The sequence below is a fragment of the Channa argus genome, unplaced genomic scaffold (assembly GCF_033026475.1).
Source record: "Channa argus isolate prfri unplaced genomic scaffold, Channa argus male v1.0 Contig022, whole genome shotgun sequence".
NCBI lineage: Eukaryota > Metazoa > Chordata > Actinopteri > Anabantiformes > Channidae > Channa > Channa argus.
This window is the reverse complement of record NW_027125241.1, coordinates 455880-483750: the sequence shown is the minus strand read 5'-3', so window position 1 is coordinate 483750 and position 27871 is coordinate 455880. Positions and strand designations below refer to the sequence as shown.

At 43.5% G+C, this 27871-nt stretch overlaps 18 non-coding genes across 18 annotated transcripts; all 18 read right to left on the bottom strand.

The window, feature by feature from the left end:
• Window positions 1-941: 941 nt before the first annotated feature.
• Window positions 942-1014, bottom strand: trnam-cau (transfer RNA methionine (anticodon CAU)). Its single transcript has one exon. It is a non-coding gene; the product is annotated as a tRNA-Met (tRNA).
• A 196-nt stretch (window positions 1015-1210) lies between these two features.
• trnag-gcc (transfer RNA glycine (anticodon GCC)) lies at window positions 1211-1281 on the bottom strand. The gene has a single exon. It is a non-coding gene; the product is annotated as a tRNA-Gly (tRNA).
• A 1414-nt stretch (window positions 1282-2695) lies between these two features.
• On the bottom strand, window positions 2696-2768 carry trnam-cau (transfer RNA methionine (anticodon CAU)). The gene has a single exon. It is a non-coding gene; the product is annotated as a tRNA-Met (tRNA).
• A 196-nt stretch (window positions 2769-2964) lies between these two features.
• trnag-gcc (transfer RNA glycine (anticodon GCC)) lies at window positions 2965-3035 on the bottom strand. Its single transcript has one exon. It is a non-coding gene; the product is annotated as a tRNA-Gly (tRNA).
• Window positions 3036-6019: 2984 nt separating this feature from the next.
• On the bottom strand, window positions 6020-6092 carry trnam-cau (transfer RNA methionine (anticodon CAU)). Its single transcript has one exon. It is a non-coding gene; the product is annotated as a tRNA-Met (tRNA).
• A 1775-nt stretch (window positions 6093-7867) lies between these two features.
• trnam-cau (transfer RNA methionine (anticodon CAU)) lies at window positions 7868-7940 on the bottom strand. Its single transcript has one exon. It is a non-coding gene; the product is annotated as a tRNA-Met (tRNA).
• A 2475-nt stretch (window positions 7941-10415) lies between these two features.
• Window positions 10416-10486, bottom strand: trnag-gcc (transfer RNA glycine (anticodon GCC)). Its single transcript has one exon. It is a non-coding gene; the product is annotated as a tRNA-Gly (tRNA).
• A 2015-nt stretch (window positions 10487-12501) lies between these two features.
• trnam-cau (transfer RNA methionine (anticodon CAU)) lies at window positions 12502-12574 on the bottom strand. The gene has a single exon. It is a non-coding gene; the product is annotated as a tRNA-Met (tRNA).
• A 178-nt stretch (window positions 12575-12752) lies between these two features.
• Window positions 12753-12823, bottom strand: trnag-gcc (transfer RNA glycine (anticodon GCC)). The gene has a single exon. It is a non-coding gene; the product is annotated as a tRNA-Gly (tRNA).
• A 2828-nt stretch (window positions 12824-15651) lies between these two features.
• On the bottom strand, window positions 15652-15724 carry trnam-cau (transfer RNA methionine (anticodon CAU)). Its single transcript has one exon. It is a non-coding gene; the product is annotated as a tRNA-Met (tRNA).
• Window positions 15725-15902: 178 nt separating this feature from the next.
• Window positions 15903-15973, bottom strand: trnag-gcc (transfer RNA glycine (anticodon GCC)). The gene has a single exon. It is a non-coding gene; the product is annotated as a tRNA-Gly (tRNA).
• A 4427-nt stretch (window positions 15974-20400) lies between these two features.
• On the bottom strand, window positions 20401-20473 carry trnam-cau (transfer RNA methionine (anticodon CAU)). The gene has a single exon. It is a non-coding gene; the product is annotated as a tRNA-Met (tRNA).
• Window positions 20474-20651: 178 nt separating this feature from the next.
• trnag-gcc (transfer RNA glycine (anticodon GCC)) lies at window positions 20652-20722 on the bottom strand. The gene has a single exon. It is a non-coding gene; the product is annotated as a tRNA-Gly (tRNA).
• A 1154-nt stretch (window positions 20723-21876) lies between these two features.
• Window positions 21877-21949, bottom strand: trnam-cau (transfer RNA methionine (anticodon CAU)). Its single transcript has one exon. It is a non-coding gene; the product is annotated as a tRNA-Met (tRNA).
• A 1776-nt stretch (window positions 21950-23725) lies between these two features.
• Window positions 23726-23798, bottom strand: trnam-cau (transfer RNA methionine (anticodon CAU)). The gene has a single exon. It is a non-coding gene; the product is annotated as a tRNA-Met (tRNA).
• Window positions 23799-23994: 196 nt separating this feature from the next.
• Window positions 23995-24065, bottom strand: trnag-gcc (transfer RNA glycine (anticodon GCC)). The gene has a single exon. It is a non-coding gene; the product is annotated as a tRNA-Gly (tRNA).
• A 3033-nt stretch (window positions 24066-27098) lies between these two features.
• On the bottom strand, window positions 27099-27171 carry trnam-cau (transfer RNA methionine (anticodon CAU)). The gene has a single exon. It is a non-coding gene; the product is annotated as a tRNA-Met (tRNA).
• A 178-nt stretch (window positions 27172-27349) lies between these two features.
• trnag-gcc (transfer RNA glycine (anticodon GCC)) lies at window positions 27350-27420 on the bottom strand. The gene has a single exon. It is a non-coding gene; the product is annotated as a tRNA-Gly (tRNA).
• Window positions 27421-27871: the final 451 nt, after the last annotated feature.

The following is a 27871-nucleotide window of genomic DNA, read 5'->3' as shown; positions in this document are numbered from 1 at the left end:
AATTGAGTCTTCATTAATTGTCTTCAGACTATTGAGGTTAGTACTTGGGACAGAATGTTTTGTTGGATGGTAAAACAGTTTCTTTATAGCATACCTTCCCTTTTTCTTTTGTTGTGTTTCATGCCCTTCTAGTGGTGTGAAAATTTGCAGGTGTTGAAATCTAAGCTCCTTGACTGGCACACATCTTGGGTATTAGACAGGGGAGCGCAATTCCTGGATGTCCGCTTTAGTTCGGCTTGAATTTTAGGTTTTATATATGCTTTAAGCATCTAGAGTTCACGGAAAAAAACACTTGTTCTCCTAAAGCCTTTATTCCTTTGTCCTTTGCATTACCAATGCTCTCTCTAGAAGGTAGAGGACTGCACATATGTCCAAGCTGGCCATTCTACAATAGACCTGCCTCGTGTCAGGCTTGACAAAAAATGTAAACACCTCATCACATCTATCCTCATCACCACTGAACTTCCGAGGCTGAGGGAAAAAGCATGCTAAATTGAAAAAATGTAAACATCTTTTCGCATTTCACAAAGGCAATAGCATTGACGCCCTTAATTGAGTCTTCATTAATTGTCTTCAGACTAATGAGGTTAGTACTTGGGACAGAATGTTTTGTTGTAAAACAGTTTCGGAGGCTGCCCAGCCCTCACGTCTACTCAAGAGATGGAGAGAAGGTAGAACTGTCTCAAAACATCTTTATAGCATACCCTCCCTTTTTCCTTTGTTCTGTTTCATGTCATTCTAGTGGTGTGAAAATGTGCAGGTGTTGAAGTCTAAGCTCCTTGACTGGCACAAGTCTCGGTACTAGAGAGGGGAGCTGGAGTTCACGGAAAGAACACTTGTTGTGCTGAAGACTTTATTCCTTTGACCTTTGGATTACCAATGCTGTCTCTGGAAGGTAGAGGACCGCACATATGTCGAAGCTGTCCATTCTACGAAAAACCTGCCTCGTGTGAGGCTTGAACTCACGACCTTCAGATTATGAGACTGACACGCTGCCAACTGCGCCAACGAGGCTGAGGGAATGCGCCTGCTAAATTGAAAAACAATTGTAAACACCTTTTCGCATTTCATAAAGACAATAGCATTGACACACTTAATTGGGTCTTCATTAATTGTCCTGAGAATAAATAGAAGGCTGAGACCTCTGTTACTGCATATCAGTCAGTCAAGCTGCGCTCATTTTGAGTTGTGAGACTTTTAAAGAGGTGCTTGCATTGGCCGGGAATCGAACCCGGGTCTCCCGCGTGGCAGGCGAGAATTCGACCACTGAACCACCAATGCCCACGAGTTGGAAAAAGGAGTTCCATTGAAGACGCCATCGCGTGTAGACAGAATCTTTTTTGTACTTGGGACAGAATGTTTTGCTGAAAGGTAAAACAGTTTCGGAAACTGCCCAACCCTCGTGTCTACTCAAGAGATGGAGAGAAGGTAGAAGTGTCTTAAATCATCTTTATAGCATACCTTCCTTTTTCCCTTTGTTGTGTTTCATGCCATTCTAGTGGGGTGAGAATTTGCAGATGCAGAGGCGAGAATTCGACCACTGAACCACCAATGCCCATGTGCCGGAGAAAGGAGTTCCATTGAAGACGCCATCGCGTGTAGACAGAATGTTTTTTGATGGTCCATCAGTACTACGTACTAAACCCAACACTAACCTCATCACCACTGAACTACCAATGCCCACATTGTGTTCCACTGCACCTCTGGACAGTCACACTAATGAAGTTAGTACTTGGGACAGAATGTTTTGATGGAAAACTGTTTCGGAAGCTGTCCACCCATCACGTCTACTCAAGAGATGGAGAGAAGGTAGAAATGTTTTAAAACATCTTTATAGCATACCTTCCCTTTTTCCTTTGTTCTGTTTCATGCCCTTCTAGTGGTGTGAAAATTTGCAGGTGTTGAAATCTAAGCTCCTTGAGTGGCACACAGCTTGGGTATTAGACAGGGGAGCGCAATTCCTGGATGTCCGCTTTAGTTTGGCTTGAATTTTAGGTTTTATATATGCTTTAAGCATCTAGAGTTCACGGAAAAAAACACTTGTTCTCCTAAAGCCTTTATTCCTTTGTCCTTTCCATTACCAATGCTCTCTCTAGAAGGTAGAGGACTGCACATATGTCCAAGCTGGCCATTCTACAATAGACCTGCCTCGTGTCAGGCTTGACAAAAAATGTAAACACCTCATCACATCTATCCTCATCACCTACACGTGACCCTCAGCGTGGCTGAGGGAAAAAGCATGCTAAATTGAAAAAATGTAAACATCTTTTCGCATTTCACAAAGGCAATAGCATTGACGCCCTTAATTGAGTCTTCATTAATTGTCTTCAGACTATTGAGGTTAGTACTTGGGACAGAATGTTTTGTTGTAAAACAGTTTCGGAGGCTGCTCAGCCCTCAAGTCTACTCAAGAGATGGAGAGAAGGTAGAACTGTCTCAAAACATCTTTATAGCATACCCTCCCTTTTTCCTTTGTTCTGTTTCATGTCATTCTAGTGGTGTGAAAATGTGCAGGTGTTGAAGTCTAAGCTCCTTGACTGGCACAAGTCTCGGTACTAGAGAGGGGAGCTGGAGTTCACGGAAAGAACACTTGTTGTGCTGAAGACTTTATTCCTTTGACCTTTGGATTACCAATGCTGTCTCTGGAAGGTAGAGGACCGCACATATGTCGAAGCTGTCCATTCTACGAAAAACCTGCCTCGTGTGAGGCTTGAACTCACGACCTTCAGATTATGAGACTGACACGCTGCCAACTGCGCCAACGAGGCTGAGGGAATGCGCCTGCTAAATTGAAAAACAATTGTAAACACCTTTTCGCATTTCATAAAGACAATAGCATTGACACACTTAATTGGGTCTTCATTAATTGTCCTGAGAATAAATAGAAGGCTGAGACCTCTGTTACTGCATATCAGTCAGTCAAGCTGCGCTCATTTTGAGTTGTGAGACTTTTAAAGAGGTGCTTGCATTGGCCGGGAATCGAACCCGGGTCTCCCGCGTGGCAGGCGAGAATTCGACCACTGAACCACCAATGCCCACGTGTTGGAAAAAGGAGTTCCATTGAAGACGCCATCGCGTGTAGACAGAATCTTTTTCTTGATGGTCCATCAGTACTACATACTAAACCACATACTAACCTCATCACCACTGAACTACCAATGCCCACATTGTGTTCCACTGCACCACTGGACAGTCGCACTAATGACATTTGTACTTGGGACAGAATGTTTTGCTGAAAGGTAAAACAATTTCGGAAACTGCCCATCCCTCGTGTCTACTCAAGAGATGGAGAGAAGGTAGAAGTGTCTTAAATCATCTTTATAGCATACCTTCCTTTTTACCTTTGTTGTGTTTCATGCCATTCTAGTGGGGTGAGAATTTGCAGATGCAGAGGCGAGAATTCGACCACTGAACCACCAATGCCCATGTGCCGGAGAAAGGAGTTCCATTGAAGACGCCATCGCGTGTAGACAGAATGTTTTTTGATGGTCCATCAGTACTACGTACTAAACCACACACTAACCTCATCACCACTGAACTACCAATGCCCACATTGTGTTCCACTGCACCTCTGGACAGTCACACTAATGAAGTTAGTACTTGGGACAGAATGTTTTGTTGGAAAACTGTTTCGGAAGCTGTCCACCCATCAAGTCTACTCAAGAGATGGAGAGAAGGTAGAAGTGTCTTAAATCATCTTTATAGCATACCTTCCTTTTTCCCTTTGTTGTGTTTCATGCCATCCTAGTGGGGTGAGAATTTGCAGATGCAGAGGCGAGAATTCGACCACTGAACCACCAATGCCCACGTGTTGTAAAACGGAGTTCCATTGAAGACGCCATCGCGTGTAGACAGAATGTTTTTTGATGGTCCATCAGTACTACGTACTAAACCACACACTAACCTCATCACCACTGAACTACCAATGCCCACATTGTGTTCCACTGCACCTCTGGACAGTCACACTAATGAAGTTAGTACTTGGGACAGAATGTTTTGTTGGAAAACTGTTTCGGAAGCTGTCCACCCATCACGTCTACTCAAGAGATGGAGAGAAGGTAGAAATGTTTTAAAACATCTTTATAGCATACCTTCCCTTTTTCCTTTGTTCTGTTTCATGCCCTTCTAGTGGTGTGAAAATTTGCAGGTGTTGAAATCTAAGCTCCTTGACTGGCACACATCTTGGGTATTAGACAGGGGAGCGCAATTCCTGGATGTCCGCTTTAGTTTGGGTTGAATTTTAGGTTTTATATATGCTTTAAGCATCTAGAGTTCACGGAAAAAAACACTTGTTCTCCTAAAGCCTTTATTCCTTTGTCCTTTGCATTACCAATGCTCTCTCTAGAAGGTAGAGGACTGCACATATGTCCAAGGCTTGACAAAAAATGTAAACACCTCATCACATCTATCCTCATCACCACTGAACTACCGAGGCTGAGGGAAAAAGCATGCTAAATTTAAAAAATGTAAACATCTTTTCGCATTTCACAAAGGCAATAGCATTGACGCCCTTAATTGAGTCTTCATTAATTGTCTTCAGACTATTGAGGTTAGTACTTGGGACAGAATGTTTTGTTGGATGGTAAAACAGTTTCGGAGGCTGCCCAGCCCTCACGTCTACTCAAGAGATGGAGAGAAGGTAGAACTGTCTCAAAACATCTTTATAGCATACCCTCCCTTTTTCCTTTGTTCTGTTTCATGTCATTCTAGTGGTGTGAAAATGTGCAGGTGTTGAAGTCTAAGCTCCTTGACTGGCACAAATCTCGGTACTAGAGAGGGGAGCTGGAGTTCACGGAAAGAACACTTGTTGTGCTGAAGACTTTATTCCTTTGACCTTTGGATTACCAATGCTGTCTCTGGAAGGTAGAGGACCGCACATATGTCGAAGCTGTCCATTCTACGAAAAACCTGCCTCGTGTGAGACAGAATCTTTTTCTTGATGGTCCATCAGTACTACATACTAAACCACATACTAACCTCATCACCACTGAACTACCAATGCCCACATTGTGTTCCACTGCACCACTGGACAGTCGCACTAATGACATTTGTACTTGGGACAGAATGTTTTGTTGAAAGGTAAAACTGTTTCGGAAGCTGTCCACCCATCACGTCTACTCAAGAGATGGAGAGAAGGTAGAAATGTCTTAAAACATCTTTATAGCATACCTTCCCTTTTTCCTTTGTTCTGTTTCATGCCCTTCTAGTGGTGTGAAAATTTGCAGGTGTTGAAATCTAAGCTCCTTGACTGGCACACATCTTGGGTATTAGACAGGGGAGCGCAATTCCTGGATGTCCGTTTTAGTTTGGCTTGAATTTTAGGTTTTATATATGCTTTAAGCATCTAGAGTTCACGGAAAAAAACAGTTGTTCTCCTAAAGCCTTTATTCCTTTGTCCTTTGCATTACCAATGCTCTCTCTAGAAGGTAGAGGACTGCACATATGTCCAAGCTGGCCATTCTACAATAGACCTGCCTCGTGTCAGGCTTGACAAAAAATGTAAACACCACCTCATCACATCTATCCTCATCACCACTGAACTACCGAGGCTGAGGGAAAAAGCATGCTAAATTGAAAAAATGTAAACATCTTTTCGCATTTCACAAAGGCAATAGCATTGACGCCCTTAATTGAGTCTTCATTAATTGTCTTCAGACTAATGAGGTTAGTACTTGGGATAGAATGTTTTGTTGTAAAACAGTTTCGGAGGCTGCCCAGCCCTCAAGTCTACTCAAGAGATGGAGAGAAGGTAGAACTGTCTCAAAACATCTTTATAGCATACACTCCCTTTTTCCTTTGTTCTGTTTCATGTCATTCTAGTGGTGTGAAAATGTGCAGGTGTTGAAGTCTAAGCTCCTTGACTGGCACAAGTCTCGGTACTAGAGAGGGGAGCTGGAGTTCACGGAAAGAACACTTGTTGTGCTGAAGACTTTATTCCTTTGACCTTTGGATTACCAATGCTGTCTCTGGAAGGTAGAGGACCGCACATATGTCGAAGCTGTCCATTCTACGAAAAATCTGCCTCGTGTGAGGCTTGAACTCACGACCTTCAGATTATGAGACTGACGCGCTGCCAACTGCGCCAACGAGGCTGAGGGAATACGCCTGCTAAATTGAAAAACAATTGTAAACACCTTTTCGCATTTCATAAAGACAATAGCATTGACACACTTAATTGGGTCTTCATTAATTGTCCTGAGAATAAATAGAAGGCTGAGACCTCTGTTACTGCATATCAGTCAGTCAAGCTGAGACTTTTAAAGAGGCGCTTGCATTGACCGGGAATCCAACCCGGGTCTCCCGCGTGGCAGGCGAGAATTCGACCACTGAACCACCAATGCCCACGTGTTGGAAAAAGGAGTTCCATTGAAGACGCCATCGCGTGTAGACAGAATCTTTTTCTTGATGGTCCATCAGTACTACATACTAAACCACATACTAACCTCATCACCACTGAACTACCAATGCCCACATTGTGTTCCACTGCACCACTGGACAGTCGCACTAATGACATTTGTACTTGGGACAGAATGTTTTGCTGAAAGGTAAAACAGTTTCGGAAACTGCCCAACCCTCGTGTGTACTCAAGAGATGGAGAGAAGGTAGAAGTGTCTTAAATCATCTTTATAGCATACCTTCCTTTTTCCCTTTGTTGTGTTTCATGCCATCCTAGTGGGGTGAGAATTTGCAGATGCAGAGGCGAGAATTCGACCACTGAACCACCAATGCCCATGTGCCGTAGAAAAAAGTTCTATTGAAGACGCCATCGCGTGTAGACAGAATGTTTTTTGATGGTCCATCAGTACTACGTACTAAACCACACACTAACCTCATCACCACTGAACTACCAATGCCCACATTGTGTTCCTCTGCACCTCTGGACAGTCACACTAATGAAGTTAGTACTTGGGACAGAATGTTTTGTTAGAAAACTGTTTCGGAAGCTGTCCACCCATCACGTCTACTCAAGAGATGGAGAGAAGGTAGAAATGTCTTAAAACATCTTTATAGCATACCTTCCCTTTTTCCTTTGTTCTGTTTCATGCCCTTCTAGTGGTGTGAAAATTTGCAGGTGTTGAAATCTAAGCTCCTTGACTGGCACACATCTTGGGTATTAGACAGGGGAGCGCAATTCCTGGATGTCCGCTTTAGTTTGGGTTGAATTTTAGGTTTATATATGCTTTAAGCATCTAGAGTTCACGGAAAAAAACACTTGTTCTCCTAAAGCCTTTATTCCTTTGTCCTTTGCATTACCAATGCTCTCTCTAGAAGGTAGAGGACTGCACATATGTCCAAGCTGGCCATTCTACAATAGACCTGCCTCGTGTCAGGCTTGACAAAAAATGTAAACACCTCATCACATCTATCCTCATCACCACTGAACTACCGAGGCTGAGGGAAAAAGCATGCTAAATTGAAAAAATGTAAACATCTTTTCGCATTTCACAAAGGCAATAGCATTGACGCCCTTAATTGAGTCTTCATTAATTGTCTTCAGACTATTGAGGTTAGTACTTGGGACAGAATGTTTTGTTGGATGGTAAAACAGTTTCGGAGGCTGCCCAGCCCTCACGTCTACTCAAGAGATGGAGAGAAGGTAGAACTGTCTCAAAACATCTTTATAGCATACCCTCCCTTTTTCCTTTGTTCTGTTTCATGTCATTCTAGTGGTGTGAAAATGTGCAGGTGTTGAAGTCTAAGCTCCTTGACTGGCACAAATCTCGGTACTAGAGAGGGGAGCTGGAGTTCACGGAAAGAACACTTGTTGTGCTGAAGACTTTATTCCTTTGACCTTTGGATTACCAATGCTGTCTCTGGAAGGTAGAGGACCGCACATATGTCGAAGCTGTCCATTCTACGAAAAACCTGCCTCGTGTGAGGCTTGAACTCACGACCTTCAGATTATGAGACTGACGCGCTGCCAACTGCGCCAACGAGGCTGAGGGAATGCTCCTGCTAAATTGAAAAACAATTGTAAACACCTTTTCGCATTTCATAAAGACAATAGCATTGACACACTTAATTGGGTCTTCATTAATTGTCCTGAGAATAAGTAGAAGGCTGAGACCTCTGTTACTGCATATCAGTCAGTCAAGCTGAGACTTTTAAAGAGGCGCTTGCATTGACCGGGAATCCAACCCGGGTCTCCCGCGTGGCAGGCGAGAATTCGACCACTGAACCACCAATGCCCACGTGTTGGAAAAAGGAGTTCCATTGAAGACGCCATCGCGTGTAGACAGAATCTTTTTCTTGATGGTCCGTCAGTACTACATACTAAACCACATACTAACCTCATCACCACTGAACTACCAATGCCCACATTGTGTTCCACTGCACCACTGGACAGTCGCACTAATGACATTTGTACTTGGGACAGAATGTTTTGCTGAAAGGTAAAACAGTTTCGGAAACTGCCCAACCCTCGTGTGTACTCAAGAGATGGAGAGAAGGTAGAAGTGTCTTAAATCATCTTTATAGCATACCTTCCTTTTTCCCTTTTTTGTGTTTCATGCCATCCTAGTGGGGTGAGAATTTGCAGATGCAGAGGCGAGAATTCGACCACTGAACCACCAATGCCCATGTGCCGTAGAAAAGAGTTCTATTGAAGACGCCATCGCGTGTAGACAGAATGTTTTTTGATGGTCCATCAGTACTACGTACTAAACCACACACTAACCTCATCACCACTGAACTACCAATGCCCACATTGTGTTCCACTGCACCTCTGGACAGTCACACTAATGAAGTTAGTACTTGGGACAGAATGTTTTGTTGGAAAACTGTTTCGGAAGCTGTCCACCCATCACGTCTACTCAAGAGATGGAGAGAAGGTAGAAATGTCTTAAAACATCTTTATAGCATACCTTCCCTTTTTCCTTTGTTCTGTTTCATGCCCTTCTAGTGGTGTGAAAATTTGCAGGTGTTGAAATCTAAGCTCCTTGACTGGCACACATCTTGGGTATTAGACAGGGGAGCGCAATTCCTGGATGTCCGCTTTAGTTTGGGTTGAATTTTAGGTTTTATATATGCTTTAAGCATCTAGAGTTCACGGAAAAAAACACTTGTTTTCCTAAAGCCTTTATTCCTTTGTCCTTTGCATTACCAATGCTCTCTCTAGAAGGTAGAGGACTGCACATATGTCCAAGCTTGCCATTCTACAATAGACCTGCCTCGTGTCAGGCTTGACAAAAAATGTAAACACCTCATCACATCTATCCTCATCACCACTGAACTACCGAGGCTGAGGGAAAAAGCATGCTAAATTGAAAAAATGTAAACATCTTTTTGCATTTCACAAAGGCAATAGCATTGACACCCTTAATTGAGTCTTCATTAATTGTCTTCAGACTATTGAGGTTAGTACTTGGGACAAAATGTTTTGTTGGATGGATGGATGAAAATTTGCAGGTGTTGAAATCTAAGCTCCTTGACTGGCACACAGCTTGGGTATTAGACAGGGGAGCGCAATCCCTGGATGTCCGCTTTAGTTTGGCTTGAATTTTAGGTTTTATATATGCTTTAAGCATCTAGAATTCACGGAAAAAAACACTTGTTCTCCTAAAGCCTTTATTCCTTTGTCCTTTCCATTACCAATGCTCTCTCTAGAAGGTAGAGGACTGCACATATGTCCAAGCTGGCCATTCTACAATAGACCTGCCTCGTGTCAGGCTTGACAAAAAATGTAAACACCTCATCACATCTATCCTCATCACCACTGAACTACCGAGGATGAGGGAAAAAGCATGCTAAATTGAAAAAATGTAAACATCTTTTCGCATTTCACAAAGGCAATAGCATTGACGCCCTTAATTGAGTCTTCATTAATTGTCTTCAGACTATTGAGGTTAGTACTTGGGACAGAATGTTTTGTTGGATGGTAAAACAGTTTCGGAGGCTGCCCAGCCCTCACGTCTACTCAAGAGATGGAGAGAAGGTAGAACTGTCTCAAAACATCTTTATAGCATACCCTCCCCTTTTCCTTTGTTCTGTTTCATGTCATTCTAGTGGTGTGAAAATGTGCAGGTGTTGAAGTCTAAGCTCCTTGACTGGCACAAATCTCGGTACTAGAGAGGGGAGCTGGAGTTCACGGAAAGAACACTTGTTGTGCTGAAGACTTTATTCCTTTGACCTTTGGATTACCAATGCTGTCTCTGGAAGGTAGAGGACCGCACATATGTCGAAGCTGTCCATTCTACGAAAAACCTGCCTCGTGTGAGGCTTGAACTCACGACCTTCAGATTATGAGACTGACGCGCTGCCAACTGTTAATTGTAAACACCTTTTCGCATTTCATAAAGACAATAGCATTGACACACTTAATTGGGTCTTCATTAATTGTCCTGAGAATAAATAGAAGGCTGAGACCTCTGTTACTGCATATCAGTCAGTCAAGCTGAGACTTTTAAAGAGGCGCTTGCATTGGCCGGGAATCGAACCCGGGTCTCCCGCGTGGCAGGCGAGAATTCAACCACTGAACCACCAATGCCCACGTGTTGGAAAAAGGAGTTCCATTGAAGACGCCATCGCGTGTAGACAGAATCTTTTTCTTGATGGTCCATCAGTACTACTTACTAAACCACATACTAACCTCATCACCACTGAACTACCAATGCCCACATTGTGTTCCACTGCACCACTTGACAGTCGCACTAATGACATTTGTACTTGGGACAGAATGTTTTGCTGAAAGGTAAAACAGTTTCGGAAACTGCCCAACCCTCGTGTGTACTCAAGAGATGGAGAGAAGGTAGAAGTGTCTTAAATCATCTTTATAGCATACCTTCCTTTTTCCCTTTTTTGTGTTTCATGCCATTCTAGTGGGGTGAGAATTTGCAGATGCAGAGGCGAGAATTCGACCACTGAACCACCAATGCCCATGTGCCGTAGAAAAGAGTTCTATTGAAGACGCCATCGCGTGTAGACAGAATGTTTTTTGATGGTCCATCAGTACTACGTACTAAACCACACACTAACCTCATCACCACTGAACTACCAATGCCCACATTGTGTTCCACTGCACCTCTGGACAGTCACACTAATGAAGTTAGTACTTGGGACAGAATGTTTTGTTGGAAAACTGTTTCGGAAGCTGTCCACCCATCACGTCTACTCAAGAGATGGAGAGAAGGTAGAAATGTCTTAAAACATCTTTATAGCATACCTTCCCTTTTTCCTTTGTTCTGTTTCATGCCCTTCTAGTGGTGTGAAAATTTGCAGGTGTTGAAATCTAAGCTCCTTGACTGGCACACATCTTGGGTATTAGACAGGGGAGCGCAATTCCTGGATGTCCGCTTTAGTTTGGGTTGAATTTTAGGTTTTATATATGCTTTAAGCATCTAGAGTTCACGGAAAAAAACACTTGTTTTCCTAAAGCCTTTATTCCTTTGTCCTTTGCATTACCAATGCTCTCTCTAGAAGGTAGAGGACTGCACATATGTCCAAGCTTGCCATTCTACAATAGACCTGCCTCGTGTCAGGCTTGACAAAAAATGTAAACACCTCATCACATCTATCCTCATCACCACTGAACTACCGAGGCTGAGGGAAAAAGCATGCTAAATTGAAAAAATGTAAACATCTTTTCGCATTTCACAAAGGCAATAGCATTGACACCCTTAATTGAGTCTTCATTAATTGTCTTCAGACTATTGAGGTTAGTACTTGGGACAGAATGTTTTGTTGGATGGATGGATGAAAATTTGCAGGTGTTGAAATCTAAGCTCCTTTACTGGCACACAGCTTGGGTATTAGACAGGGGAGCGCAATCCCTGGATGTCCGCTTTAGTTTGGCTTGAATTTTAGGTTTTATATATGCTTTAAGCATCTAGAGTTCACGGAAAAAAACACTTGTTCTCCTAAAGCCTTTATTCCTTTGTCCTTTCCATTACCAATGCTCTCTCTAGAAGGTAGAGGACTGCACATATGTCCAAGCTGGCCATTCTACAATAGACCTGCCTCGTGTCAGGCTTGACAAAAAATGTAAACACCTCATCACATCTATCCTCATCACCACTGAACTACCGAGGCTGAGGGAAAAAGCATGCTAAATTGAAAAAATGTAAACATCTTTTCGCATTTCACAAAGGCAATAGCATTGACGCCCTTAATTGAGTCTTCATTAATTGTCTTCAGACTATTGAGGTTAGTACTTGGGACAGAATGTTTTGTTGGATGGTAAAACAGTTTCGGAGGCTGCCCAACCCTCACGTCTACTCAAGAGATGGAGAGAAGGTAGAACTGTCTCAAAACATCTTTATAGCATACCCTCCCTTTTTCCTTTGTTCTGTTTCATGTCATTCTAGTGGTGTGAAAATGTGCAGGTGTTGAAGTCTAAGCTCCTTGACTGGCACAAATCTCGGTACTAGAGAGGGGAGCTGGAGTTCACGGAAAGAACACTTGTTGTGCTGAAGACTTTATTCCTTTGACCTTTGGATTACCAATGCTGTCTCTGGAAGGTAGAGGACCGCACATATGTCGAAGCTGTCCATTCTACGAAAAACCTGCCTCGTGTGAGGCTTGAACTCACGACCTTCAGATTATGAGACTGACGCGCTGCCAACTGCGCCAACGAGGCTGAGGGAATGCGCCTGCTAAATTGAAAAACAATTGTAAACACCTTTTCGCATTTCATAAAGACAATAGCATTGACACACTTAATTGGGTCTTCATTAATTGTCCTGAGAATAAATAGAAGGCTGAGACCTCTGTTACTGCATATCAGTCAGTCAAGCTGAGACTTTTAAAGAGGCGCTTGCATTGGCCGGGAATCGAACCCGGGTCTCCCGCGTGGCAGGCGAGAATTCGACCACTGAACCACCAATGCCCACGTGTTGGAAAAAGGAGTTCCATTGAAGACGCCATCGCGTGTAGACAGAATCTTTTTCTTGATGGTCCATCAGTACTACATACTAAACCACATACTAACCTCATCACCACTGAACTACCAATGCCCACATTGTGTTCCACTGCACCACTGGACAGTCGCACTAATGACATTTGTACTTGGGACAGAATGTTTTGCTGAAAGGTAAAACAGTTTCGGAAACTGCCCAACCCTCGTGTCTACTCAAGAGATGGAGAGAAGGTAGAAGTGTCTTAAATCATCTTTATAGCATACCTTCCTTTTTCCCTTTGTTGTGTTTCATGCCATTCTAGTGGGGTGAGAATTTGCAGATGCAGAGGCGAGAATTCGACCACTGAACCACCAATGCCCATGTGCCGGAGAAAGGAGTTCCATTGAAGACGCCATCGCGTGTAGACAGAATGTTTTTTGATGGTCCATCAGTACTACGTACTAAACCACACACTAACCTCATCACCACTGAACTACCAATGCCCACATTGTGTTCCACTGCACCTCTGGACAGTCACACTAATGAAGTTAGTACTTGGGACAGAATGTTTTGTTGGAAAACTGTTTCGGAAGCTGTCCACCCATCACGTCTACTCAAGAGATGGAGAGAAGGTAGAAATGTCTTAAAACATCTTTATAGCATACCTTCCCTTTTTCCTTTGTTCTGTTTCATGCCCTTCTAGTGGTGTGAAAATTTGCAGGTGTTGAAATCTAAGCTCCTTGACTGGCACACATCTTGGGTATTAGACAGGGGAGCGCAATTCCTGGATGTCCGCTTTAGTTTGGGTTGAATTTTAGGTTTTATATATGCTTTAAGCATCTAGAGTTCACGGAAAAAAACACTTGTTTTCCTAAAGCCTTTATTCCTTTGTCCTTTGCATTACCAATGCTCTCTCTAGAAGGTAGAGGACTGCACATATGTCCAAGCTTGCCATTCTACAATAGACCTGCCTCGTGTCAGGCTTGACAAAAAATGTAAACACCTCATCACATCTATCCTCATCACCACTGAACTACCGAGGCTGAGGGAAAAAGCATGCTAAATTGAAAAAATGTAAACATCTTTTCGCATTTCACAAAGGCAATAGCATTGACACCCTTAATTGAGTCTTCATTAATTGTCTTCAGACTATTGAGGTTAGTACTTGGGACAGAATGTTTTGTTGGATGGATGGATGAAAATTTGCAGGTGTTGAAATCTAAGCTCCTTTACTGGCACACAGCTTGGGTATTAGACAGGGGAGCGCAATCCCTGGATGTCCGATTTAGTTTGGCTTGAATTTTAGGTTTTATATATGCTTTAAGCATCTAGAGTTCACGGAAAAAAACACTTGTTCTCCTAAAGCCTTTATTCCTTTGTCCTTTCCATTACCAATGCTCTCTCTAGAAGGTAGAGGACTGCACATATGTCCAAGCTGGCCATTCTACAATAGACCTGCCTCGTGTCAGGCTTGACAAAAAATGTAAACACCTCATCACATCTATCCTCATCACCACTGAACTACCGAGGCTGAGGGAAAAAGCATGCTAAATTGAAAAAATGTAAACATCTTTTCGCATTTCACAAAGGCAATAGCATTGACGCCCTTAATTGAGTCTTCATTAATTGTCTTCAGACTATTGAGGTTAGTACTTGGGACAGAATGTTTTGTTGGATGGTAAAACAGTTTCGGAGGCTGCCCAACCCTCACGTCTACTCAAGAGATGGAGAGAAGGTAGAACTGTCTCAAAACATCTTTATAGCATACCCTCCCTTTTTCCTTTGTTCTGTTTCATGTCATTCTAGTGGTGTGAAAATGTGCAGGTGTTGAAGTCTAAGCTCCTTGACTGGCACAAATCTCGGTACTAGAGAGGGGAGCTGGAGTTCACGGAAAGAACACTTGTTGTGCTGAAGACTTTATTCCTTTGACCTTTGGATTACCAATGCTGTCTCTGGAAGGTAGAGGACCGCACATATGTCGAAGCTGTCCATTCTACGAAAAACCTGCCTCGTGTGAGGCTTGAACTCACGACCTTCAGATTATGAGACTGACGCGCTGCCAACTGTTAATTGTAAACACCTTTTCGCATTTCATAAAGACAATAGCATTGACACACTTAATTGGGTCTTCATTAATTGTCCTGAGAATAAATAGAAGGCTGAGACCTCTGTTACTGCATATCAGTCAGTCAAGCTGAGACTTTTAAAGAGGCGCTTACATTGGCCGGGAATCGAACCCGGGTCTCCCGCGTGGCAGGCGAGAATTCGACCACTGGACCACCAATGCCCACGTGTTGGAAAAAGGAGTTCCATTGAAGACGCCATCGCGTGTAGACAGAATCTTTTTCTTGATGGTCCATCAGTACTACATACTAAACCACATACTAACCTCATCACCACTGAACTACCAATGCCCACATTGTGTTCCACTGCACCACTGGACAGTCGCACTAATGACATTTGTACTTGGGACAGAATGTTTTGTTGAAAGGTAAAACTGTTTCGGAAGCTGTCCACCCATCACGTCTACTCAACAGATGGAGAGAAGGTAGAAGTGTCTTAAAACATCTTTATAGCATACCTTCCCTTTTTCCTTTGTTCTGTTTCATGTCATTCTAGTGGTGTGAAAATGTGCAGGTGTTGAAGTCTAAGCTCCTTGACTGGCACAAATCTCGGTACTAGAGAGGGGAGCTGGAGTTCACGGAAAGAACACTTGTTGTGCTGAAGACTTTATTCCTTTGACCTTTGGATTACCAATGCTGTCTCTGGAAGGTAGAGGACCGCACATATGTCGAAGCTGTCCATTCTACGAAAAACCTGCCTCGTGTGAGGCTTGAACTCACGACCTTCAGATTATGAGACTGACGCGCTGCCAACTGCGCCAACGAGGCTGAGGGAATGCGCCTGCTAAATTGAAAAACAATTGTAAACACCTTTTCGCATTTCATAAAGACAATAGCATTGACACACTTAATTGGGTCTTCATTAATTGTCCTGAGAATAAATAGAAGGCTGAGACCTCTGTTACTGCATATCAGTCAGTCAAGCTGAGACTTTTAAAGAGGCGCTTGCATTGGCCGGGAATCGAACCCGGGTCTCCCGCGTGGCAGGCGAGAATTCGACCACTGAACCACCAATGCCCACGTGTTGGAAAAAGGAGTTCCATTGAAGACGCCATCGCGTGTAGACAGAATCTTTTTCTTGATGGTCCATCAGTACTACATACTAAACCACATACTAACCTCATCACCACTGAACTACCAATGCCCACATTGTGTTCCACTGCACCACTGGACAGTCGCACTAATGACATTTGTACTTGGGACAGAATGTTTTGCTGAAAGGTAAAACAGTTTCGGAAACTGCCCAACCCTCGTGTCTACTCAAGAGATGGAGAGAAGGTAGAAGTGTCTTAAATCATCTTTATAGCATACCTTCCTTTTTCCCTTTGTTGTGTTTCATGCCATTCTAGTGGGGTGAGAATTTGCAGATGCAGAGGCGAGAATTCGACCACTGAACCACCAATGCCCATGTGCCGGAGAAAGGAGTTCCATTGAAGACGCCATCGCGTGTAGACAGAATGTTTTTTGATGGTCCATCAGTACTACGTACTAAACCACACACTAACCTCATCACCACTGAACTACCAATGCCCACATTGTGTTCCACTGCACCTCTGGACAGTCACACTAATAAAGTTAGTACTTGGGACAGAATGTTTTGTTGGAAAACTGTTTCGGAAGCTGTCCACCCATCACGTTTACTCAAGAGATGGAGAGAGGGTAGAAATGTCTTAAAACATCTTTATAGCATACCTTCCCTTTTTCCTTTGTTCTGTTTCATGCCCTTCTAGTGGTGTGAAAATTTGCAGGTGTTGAAATCTAAGCTCCTTGACTGGCACACATCTTGGGTATTAGACAGGGGAGCGCAATTCCTGGATGTCCGCTTTAGTTTGGCTTGAATTTTAGGTTTTATATATGCTTTAAGCATCTAGAGTTCACGGAAAAAAACACTTGTTCTCCTAAAGCCTTTATTCCTTTGTCCTTTGCATTACCAATGCTCTCTCTAGAAGGTAGAGGACTGCACATATGTCCAAGGCTTGACAAAAAATGTAAACACCTCATCACATCTATCCTCATCACCACTGAACTACCTAGGCTGAGGGAAAAAGCATGCTAAATTGAAAAAATGTAAACATCTTTTCGCATTTCACAAAGGCAATAGCATTGACGCCCTTAATTGAGTCTTCATTAATTGTCTTCAGACTATTGAGGTTAGTACTTGGGACAGAATGTTTTGTTGGATGGTAAAACAGTTTCGGAGGCTGCCCAGCCCTCACGTCTACTCAAGAGATGGAGAGAAGGTAGAACTGTCTCAAAACATCTTTATAGCATACCCTCCCTTTTTCCTTTGTTCTGTTTCATGTCATTCTAGTGGTCTGAAAATGTGCAGGTGTTGAAGTCTAAGCTCCTTGACTGGCACAAATCTCGGTACTAGAGACGGGAGCTGGAGTTCACGGAAAGAACACTTGTTGTGCTGAAGACTTTATTCCTTTGACCTTTGGATTACCAATGCTGTCTCTGGAAGGTAGAGGACCGCACATATGTCGAAGCTGTCCATTCTACGAAAAACCTGCCTCGTGTGAGGCTTGAACTCACGACCTTCAGATTATGAGACTGACGCGCTGCCAACTGTTAATTGTAAACACCTTTTCGCATTTCATAAAGACAATAGCATTGACACACTTAATTGGGTCTTCATTAATTGTCCTGAGAATAAATAGAAGGCTGAGACCTCTGTTACTGCATATCAGTCAGTCAAGCTGAGACTTTTAAAGAGGCGCTTGCATTGGCCGGGAATCGAACCCGGCTCTCCCGCGTGGCAGGAGAGAATTCGACCATTGAACCACCAATGCCCACGTATTGGAAAAAGGAGTTCCATTGAAGACGCCATCGCGTGTAGACAGAATCTTTTTCTTGATGGTCCATCAGTACTACATACTAAACCACATACTAACCTCATCACCACTGAACTACCAATGCCCACATTGTGTTCCACTGCACCACTGGACAGTCGCACTAATGACATTTGTACTTGGGACAGAATGTTTTGTTGAAAGGTAAAACTGTTTCGGAAGCTGTCCACCCATCACGTCTACTCAAGAGATGGAGAGAAGGTAGAAGTGTCTTAAATCATCTTTATAGCATACCTTCCTTTTTACCTTTGTTGTGTTTCATGCCATTCTAGTGGGGTGAGAATTTGCAGATGCAGAGGCGAGAATTCGACCACTGAACCACCAATGCCCATGTGCCGGAGAAAGGAGTTCCATTGAAGACGCCATCGCGTGTAGACAGAATGTTTTTTGATGGTCCATCAGTACTACGTACTAAACCACACACTAACCTCATCACCACTGAACCACCAACGCCAGGTAAAACAGTTTCGGAAACTGCCCATCCCTCGTGTCTACTCAAGAGATGGAGAGAAGGTAGAAGTGTCTTAAATCATCTTTATAGCATACCTTCCTTTTTACCTTTGTTGTGTTTCATGCCATTCTAGTGGGGTGAGAATTTGCAGATGCAGAGGCGAGAATTCGACCACTGAACCACCAATGCCCATGTGCCGGAGAAAGGAGTTCCATTGAAGACGCCATCGCGTGTAGACAGAATGTTTTTTGATGGTCCATCAGTACTACGTACTAAACCACACACTAACCTCATCACCACTGAACTACCAATGCCCACATTGTGTTCCACTGCACCTCTGGACAGTCACACTAATGAAGTTAGTACTTGGGACAGAATGTTTTGTTGGAAAACTGTTTCGGAAGCTGTCCACCCATCACGTCTACTCAAGAGATGGAGAGAAGGTAGAAATGTTTTAAAACATCTTTATAGCATACCTTCCCTTTTTCATTTGTTCTGTTTCATGCCCTTCTAGTGGTGTGAAAATTTGCAGGTGTTGAAATCTAAGCTCCTTGACTGGCACACATCTTGGGTATTAGACAGGGGAGCGCAATTCCTGGATGTCCGCTTTAGTTTGGGTTGAATTTTAGGTTTTATATATGCTTTAAGCATCTAGAGTTCACGGAAAAAAACACTTGTTCTCCTAAAGCCTTTATTCCTTTGTCCTTTGCATTACCAATGCTCTCTCTAGAAGGTAGAGGACTGCACATATGTCCAAGCTGGCCATTCTACAATAGACCTGCCTCGTGTCAGGCTTGACAAAAAATGTAAACACCTCATCACATCTATCCTCATCACCACTGAACTACCGAGGCTGAGGGAAAAAGCATGCTAAATTGAAAAAATGTAAACATCTTTTCGCATTTCACAAAGGCAATAGCATTGACGCCCTTAATTGAGTCTTCATTAATTGTCTTCAGACTATTGAGGTTAGTACTTGGGACAGAATGTTTTGTTGGATGGTAAAACAGTTTCGGAGGCTGCCCAGCCCTCACGTCTACTCAAGAGATGGAGAGAAGGTAGAACTGTCTCAAAACATCTTTATAGCATACCCTCCCTTTTTCCTTTGTTCTGTTTCATGTCATTCTAGTGGTGTGAAAATGTGCAGGTGTTGAAGTCTAAGCTCCTTGACTGGCACAAATCTCGGTACTAGAGAGGGGAGCTGGAGTTCACGGAAAGAACACTTGTTGTGCTGAAGACTTTATTCCTTTGACCTTTGGATTACCAATGCTGTCTCTGGAAGGTAGAGGACCGCACATATGTCGAAGCTGTCCATTCTACGAAAAACCTGCCTCGTGTGAGGCTTGAACTCACGACCTTCAGATTATGAGACTGACGCGCTGCCAACTGTTAATTGTAAACACCTTTTCGCATTTCATAAAGACAATAGCATTGACACACTTAATTGGGTCTTCATTAATTGTCCTGAGAATAAATAGAAGGCTGAGACCTCTGTTACTGCATATCAGTCAGTCAAGCTGAGACTTTTAAAGAGGCGCTTACATTGGCCGGGAATCGAACCCGGGTCTCCCGCGTGGCAGGCGAGAATTCGACCACTGGACCACCAATGCCCACGTGTTGGAAAAAGGAGTTCCATTGAAGACGCCATCGCGTGTAGACAGAATCTTTTTCTTGATGGTCCATCAGTACTACATACTAAACCACATACTAACCTCATCACCACTGAACTACCAATGCCCACATTGTGTTCCACTGCACCACTGGACAGTCGCACTAATGACATTTGTACTTGGGACAGAATGTTTTGTTGAAAGGTAAAACTGTTTCGGAAGCTGTCCACCCATCACGTCTACTCAACAGATGGAGAGAAGGTAGAAATGTCTTAAAACATCTTTATAGCATACCTTCCCTTTTTCCTTTGTTCTGTTTCATGTCATTCTAGTGGTGTGAAAATGTGCAGGTGTTGAAGTCTAAGCTCCTTGACTGGCACAAATCTCGGTACTAGAGAGGGGAGCTGGAGTTCACGGAAAGAACACTTGTTGTGCTGAAGACTTTATTCCTTTGACCTTTGGATTACCAATGCTGTCTCTGGAAGGTAGAGGACCGCACATATGTCGAAGCTGTCCATTCTACGAAAAACCTGCCTCGTGTGAGGCTTGAACTCACGACCTTCAGATTATGAGACTGACGCGCTGCCAACTGCGCCAACGAGGCTGAGGGAATGCGCCTGCTAAATTGAAAAACAATTGTAAACACCTTTTCGCATTTCATAAAGACAATAGCATTGACACACTTAATTGGGTCTTCATTAATTGTCCTGAGAATAAATAGAAGGCTGAGACCTCTGTTACTGCATATCAGTCAGTCAAGCTGAGACTTTTAAAGAGGCGCTTGCATTGGCCGGGAATCGAACCCGGGTCTCCCGCGTGGCAGGCGAGAATTCGACCACTGAACCACCAATGCCCACGTGTTGGAAAAAGGAGTTCCATTGAAGACGCCATCGCGTGTAGACAGAATCTTTTTCTTGATGGTCCATCAGTACTACATACTAAACACATTGTGTTCCACTGCACCACTGGACAGTCGCACTAATGACATTTGTACTTGGGACAGAATGTTTTGCTGAAAGGTAAAACAGTTTCGGAAACTGCCCAACCCTCGTGTCTACTCAAGAGATGGAGAGAAGGTAGATGTGTCTTAAATCATCTTTATAGCATACCTTCCTTTTTCCCTTTGTTGTGTTTCATGCCATTCTAGTGGGGTGAGAATTTGCAGATGCAGAGGCGAGAATTCGACCACTGAACCACCAATGCCCATGTGCCGGAGAAAGGAGTTCCTTGACTGGCACACATCTTGGGTATTAGACAGGGGAGCGCAATTCCTGGATGTCCGTTTTAGTTTGGCTTGAATTTTAGGTTTTATATATGCTTTAAGCATCTAGAGTTCACGGAAAAAAACAGTTGTTCTCCTAAAGCCTTTATTCCTTTGTCCTTTGCATTACCAATGCTCTCTCTAGAAGGTAGAGGACTGCACATATGTCCAAGCTGGCCATTCTACAATAGACCTGCCTCGTGTCAGGCTTGACAAAAAATGTAAACACCACCTCATCACATCTATCCTCATCACCACTGAACTACCGAGGCTGAGGGAAAAAGCATGCTAAATTGAAAAAATGTAAACATCTTTTCGCATTTCACAAAGGCAATAGCATTGACGCCCTTAATTGAGTCTTCATTAATTGTCTTCAGACTATTGAGGTTAGTACTTGGGACAGAATGTTTTGTTGGATGGTAAAACAGTTTCGGAGGCTGCCCAGCCCTCACGTCTACTCAAGAGATGGAGAGAAGGTAGAACTGTCTCAAAACATCTTTATAGCATACCCTCCCTTTTTCCTTTGTTCTGTTTCATGTCATTCTAGTGGTGTGAAAATGTGCAGGTGTTGAAGTCTAAGCTCCTTGACTGGCACAAATCTCGGTACTAGAGAGGGGAGCTGGAGTTCACGGAAAGAACACTTGTTGTGCTGAAGACTTTATTCCTTTGACCTTTGGATTACCAATGCTGTCTCTGGAAGGTAGAGGACCGCACATATGTCGAAGCTGTCCATTCTACGAAAAACCTGCCTCGTGTGAGGCTTGAACTCACGACCTTCAGATTATGAGACTGACGCGCTGCCAACTGCGCCAACAAGGCTGAGGGAATGCGCCTGCTAAATTGAAAAACAATTGTAAACACCTTTTCGCATTTCATAAAGACAATAGCATTGACACACTTAATTGGGTCTTCATTAATTGTCCTGAGAATAAGTAGAAGGCTGAGACCTCTGTTACTGCATATCAGTCAGTCAAGCTGAGACTTTTAAAGAGGCGCTTGCATTGGCCGAGAATCAAACCCGGGTCTCCCGCGTGGCAGGCGAGAATTCGACCACTGAACCACCAATGCCGACGTGTTGGAAAAAGGAGTTCCATTGAAGACGCCATCGCGTGTAGACAGAATCTTTTTCTTGATGGTCCATCAGTACTACATACTAAACCACATACTAACCTCATCACCACTGAACTACCAATGCCCACATTGTGTTCCACTGCACCACTGGACAGTCGCACTAATGACATTTGTACTTGGGACAGAATGTTTTGCTGAAAGGTAAAACAGTTTCGGAAACTGCCCAACCCTCGTGTCTACTCAAGAGATGGAGAGAAGGTAGAAGTGTCTTAAATCATCTTTATAGCATACCTTCCTTTTTCCCTTTGTTGTGTTTCATGCCATTCTAGTGGGGTGAGAATTTGCAGATGCAGAGGCGAGAATTCGACCACTGAACCACCAATGCCCATGTGCCGGAGAAAGGAGTTCCATTGAAGACGCCATCGCGTGTAGACAGAATGTTTTTTGATGGTCCATCAGTACTACGTACTAAACCACACACTAACCTCATCACCACTGAACTACCAATGCCCACATTGTGTTCCACTGCACCTCTGGACAGTCACACTAATAAAGTTAGTACTTGGGACAGAATGTTTTGTTGGAAAACTGTTTCGGAAGCTGTCCACCCATCACGTTTACTCAAGAGATGGAGAGAGGGTAGAAATGTCTTAAAACATCTTTATAGCATACCTTCCCTTTTTCCTTTGTTCTGTTTCATGCCCTTCTAGTGGTGTGAAAATTTGCAGGTGTTGAAATCTAAGCTCCTTGACTGGCACACATCTTGGGTATTAGACAGGGGAGCGCAATTCCTGGATGTCCGCTTTAGTTTGGCTTGAATTTTAGGTTTTATATATGCTTTAAGCATCTAGAGTTCACAGAAAAAAACACTTGTTCTCCTAAAGCCTTTATTCCTTTGTCCTTTGCTTTACCAATGCTCTCTCTAGAAGGTAGAGGACTGCACATATGTCCAAGCTGGCCATTCTACAATAGACCTGCCTCGTGTCAGGCTTGACAAAAAATGTAAACACCTCATCACATCTATCCTCATCACCACTGAACTACCGAGGCTGAGGGAAAAAGCATGCTAAATTAAAAAAATGTAAACATCTTTTCGCATTTCACAAAGGCAATAGCATTGACGCCCTTAATTGAGTCTTCATTAATTGTCTTCAGACTATTGAGGTTAGTACTTGGGACAGAATGTTTTGTTGGATGGTAAAACAGTTTCGGAGGCTGCCCAGCCCTCAAGTCTACTCAAGAGATGGAGAGAAGGTAGAACTGTCTCAAAACATCTTTATAGCATACCTTCCCTTTTTCCTTTGTTGTGTTTCATGTCATTCTAGTGGTGTGAAAATGTGCAGGTGTTGAAGTCTAAGCTCCTTGACTGGCACAAGTCTCGGTACTAGAGAGGGGAGCTGGAGTTCACGGAAAGAACACTTGTTGTGCTGAAGACTTTATTCCTTTGACCTTTGGATTACCAATGCTGTCTCTGGAAGGTAGAGGACCGCACATATGTCGAAGCTGTCCATTCTACGAAAAACCTGCCTCGTGTGAGGCTTGAACTCACGACCTTCAGATTATGAGACTGACGCGCTGCCAACTGCGCCAACGAGGCTGAGGGAATGCGCCTGCTAAATTGAAAAACAATTGTAAACACCTTTTCGCATTTCATAAAGACAATAGCATTGACACACTTAATTGGGTCTTCATTAATTGTCCTGAGAATAAATAGAAGGCTGAGACCTCTGTTACTGCATATCAGTCAGTCAAGCTGCGCTCATTTTGAGTTGTGAGACTTTTAAAGAGGTGCTTGCATTGGCCGGGAATCGAACCCGGGTCTCCCGCGTGGCAGGCGAGAATTCGACCACTGAACCACCAACGCCCACGTGTTGGAAAAAGGAGTTCCATTGAAGACGCCATCGCGTGTAGACAGAATCTTTTTCTTGATGGTCCATCAGTACTACATACTAAACCACATACTAACCTCATCACCACTGAACTACCAATGCCCACATTGTGTTCCACTGCACCACTGGACAGTCGCACTAATGACATTTGTACTTGGGACAGAATGTTTTGCTGAAAGGTAAAACAGTTTCGGAAACTGCCCATCCCTCGTGTCTACTCAAGAGATGGAGAGAAGGTAGAAGTGTCTTAAATCATCTTTATAGCATACCTTCCTTTTTACCTTTGTTGTGTTTCATGCCATTCTAGTGGGGTGAGAATTTGCAGATGCAGAGGCGAGAATTCGACCACTGAACCACCAATGCCCATGTGCCGGAGAAAGGAGTTCCATTGAAGACGCCATCGCGTGTAGACAGAATGTTTTTTGATGGTCCATCAGTACTACGTACTAAACCACACACTAACCTCATCACCACTGAACTACCAATGCCCACATTGTGTTCCACTGCACCTCTGGACAGTCACACTAATGAAGTTAGTACTTGGGACAGAATGTTTTGTTGGAAAACTGTTTCGGAAGCTGTCCACCCATCACGTCTACTCAAGAGATGGAGAGAAGGTAGAAGTGTCTTAAATCATCTTTATAGCATACCTTCCTTTTTCCCTTTGTTGTGTTTCATGCCATCCTAGTGGGGTGAGAATTTGCAGATGCAGAGGCGAGAATTCGACCACTGAACCACCAATGCCCATGTGCCGGAGAAAGGAGTTCCATTGAAGACGCCATCGCGTGTAGACAGAATGTTTTTTGATGGTCCATCAGTACTACGTACTAAACCACACACTAACCTCATCACCACTGAACCACCAACGCCAGGTAAAACAGTTTCGGAAACTGCCCATCCCTCGTGTCTACTCAAGAGATGGAGAGAAGGTAGAAGTGTCTTAAATCATCTTTATAGCATACCTTCCTTTTTACCTTTGTTGTGTTTCATGCCATTCTAGTGGGGTGAGAATTTGCAGATGCAGAGGCGAGAATTCGACCACTGAACCACCAATGCCCATGTGCCGGAGAAAGGAGTTCCATTGAAGACGCCATCGCGTGTAGACAGAATGTTTTTTGATGGTCCATCAGTACTACGTACTAAACCACACACTAACCTCATCACCACTGAACTACCAATGCCCACATTGTGTTCCACTGCACCTCTGGACAGTCACACTAATGAAGTTAGTACTTGGGACAGAATGTTTTGTTGGAAAACTGTTTCGGAAGCTGTCCACCCATCACGTCTACTCAAGAGATGGAGAGAAGGTAGAAATGTTTTAAAACATCTTTATAGCATACCTTCCCTTTTTCATTTGTTCTGTTTCATGCCCTTCTAGTGGTGTGAAAATTTGCAGGTGTTGAAATCTAAGCTCCTTGACTGGCACACATCTTGGGTATTAGACAGGGGAGCGCAATTCCTGGATGTCCGCTTTAGTTTGGGTTGAATTTTAGGTTTTATATATGCTTTAAGCATCTAGAGTTCACGGAAAAAAACACTTGTTCTCCTAAAGCCTTTATTCCTTTGTCCTTTGCATTACCAATGCTCTCTCTAGAAGGTAGAGGACTGCACATATGTCCAAGCTGGCCATTCTACAATAGACCTGCCTCGTGTCAGGCTTGACAAAAAATGTAAACACCTCATCACATCTATCCTCATCACCACTGAACTACCGAGGCTGAGGGAAAAAGCATGCTAAATTGAAAAAATGTAAACATCTTTTCGCATTTCACAAAGGCAATAGCATTGACGCCCTTAATTGAGTCTTCATTAATTGTCTTCAGACTATTGAGGTTAGTACTTGGGACAGAATGTTTTGTTGGATGGTAAAACAGTTTCGGAGGCTGCCCAGCCCTCACGTCTACTCAAGAGATGGAGAGAAGGTAGAACTGTCTCAAAACATCTTTATAGCATACCCTCCCTTTTTCCTTTGTTCTGTTTCATGTCATTCTAGTGGTGTGAAAATGTGCAGGTGTTGAAGTCTAAGCTCCTTGACTGGCACAAATCTCGGTACTAGAGAGGGGAGCTGGAGTTCACGGAAAGAACACTTGTTGTGCTGAAGACTTTATTCCTTTGACCTTTGGATTACCAATGCTGTCTCTGGAAGGTAGAGGACCGCACATATGTCGAAGCTGTCCATTCTACGAAAAACCTGCCTCGTGTGAGGCTTGAACTCACGACCTTCAGATTATGAGACTGACGCGCTGCCAACTGTTAATTGTAAACACCTTTTCGCATTTCATAAAGACAATAGCATTGACACACTTAATTGGGTCTTCATTAATTGTCCTGAGAATAAATAGAAGGCTGAGACCTCTGTTACTGCATATCAGTCAGTCAAGCTGAGACTTTTAAAGAGGCGCTTATATTGGCCGGGAATCGAACCCGGGTCTCCCGCGTGGCAGGCGAGAATTCGACCACTGGACCACCAATGCCCACGTGTTGGAAAAAGGAGTTCCATTGAAGACGCCATCGCGTGTAGACAGAATCTTTTTCTTGATGGTCCATCAGTACTACATACTAAACCACATACTAACCTCATCACCACTGAACTACCAATGCCCACATTGTGTTCCACTGCACCACTGGACAGTCGCACTAATGACATTTGTACTTGGGACAGAATGTTTTGTTGAAAGGTAAAACTGTTTCGGAAGCTGTCCACCCATCACGTCTACTCAACAGATGGAGAGAAGGTAGAAATGTCTTAAAACATCTTTATAGCATACCTTCCCTTTTTCCTTTGTTCTGTTTCATGTCATTCTAGTGGTGTGAAAATGTGCAGGTGTTGAAGTCTAAGCTCCTTGACTGGCACAAATCTCGGTACTAGAGAGGGGAGCTGGAGTTCACTGAAAGAACACTTGTTGTGCTGAAGACTTTATTCCTTTGACCTTTGGATTACCAATGCTGTCTCTGGAAGGTAGAGGACCGCACATATGTCGAAGCTGTCCATTCTACGAAAAACCTGCCTCGTGTGAGGCTTGAACTCACGACCTTCAGATTATGAGACTGACGCGCTGCCAACTGCGCCAACGAGGCTGAGGGAATGCGCCTGCTAAATTGAAAAACAATTGTAAACACCTTTTCGCATTTCATAAAGACAATAGCATTGACACACTTAATTGGGTCTTCATTAATTGTCCTGAGAATAAATAGAAGGCTGAGACCTCTGTTACTGCATATCAGTCAGTCAAGCTGAGACTTTTAAAGAGGCGCTTGCATTGGCCGGGAATCGAACCCGGGTCTCCCGCGTGGCAGGCGAGAATTCGACCACTGAACCACCAATGCCCACGTGTTGGAAAAAGGAGTTCCATTGAAGACGCCATCGCGTGTAGACAGAATCTTTTTCTTGATGGTCCATCAGTACTACATACTAAACCACATACTAACCTCATCACCACTGAACTACCAATGCCCACATTGTGTTCCACTGCACCACTGGACAGTCGCACTAATGACATTTGTACTTGGGACAGAATGTTTTGCTGAAAGGTAAAACAGTTTCGGAAACTGCCCAACCCTCGTGTCTACTCAAGAGATGGAGAGAAGGTAGAAGTGTCTTAAATCATCTTTATAGCATACCTTCCTTTTTCCCTTTGTTGTGTTTCATGCCATTCTAGTGGGGTGAGAATTTGCAGATGCAGAGGCGAGAATTCGACCACTGAACCACCAATGCCCATGTGCCGGAGAAAGGAGTTCCATTGAAGACGCCATCGCGTGTAGACAGAATGTTTTTTGA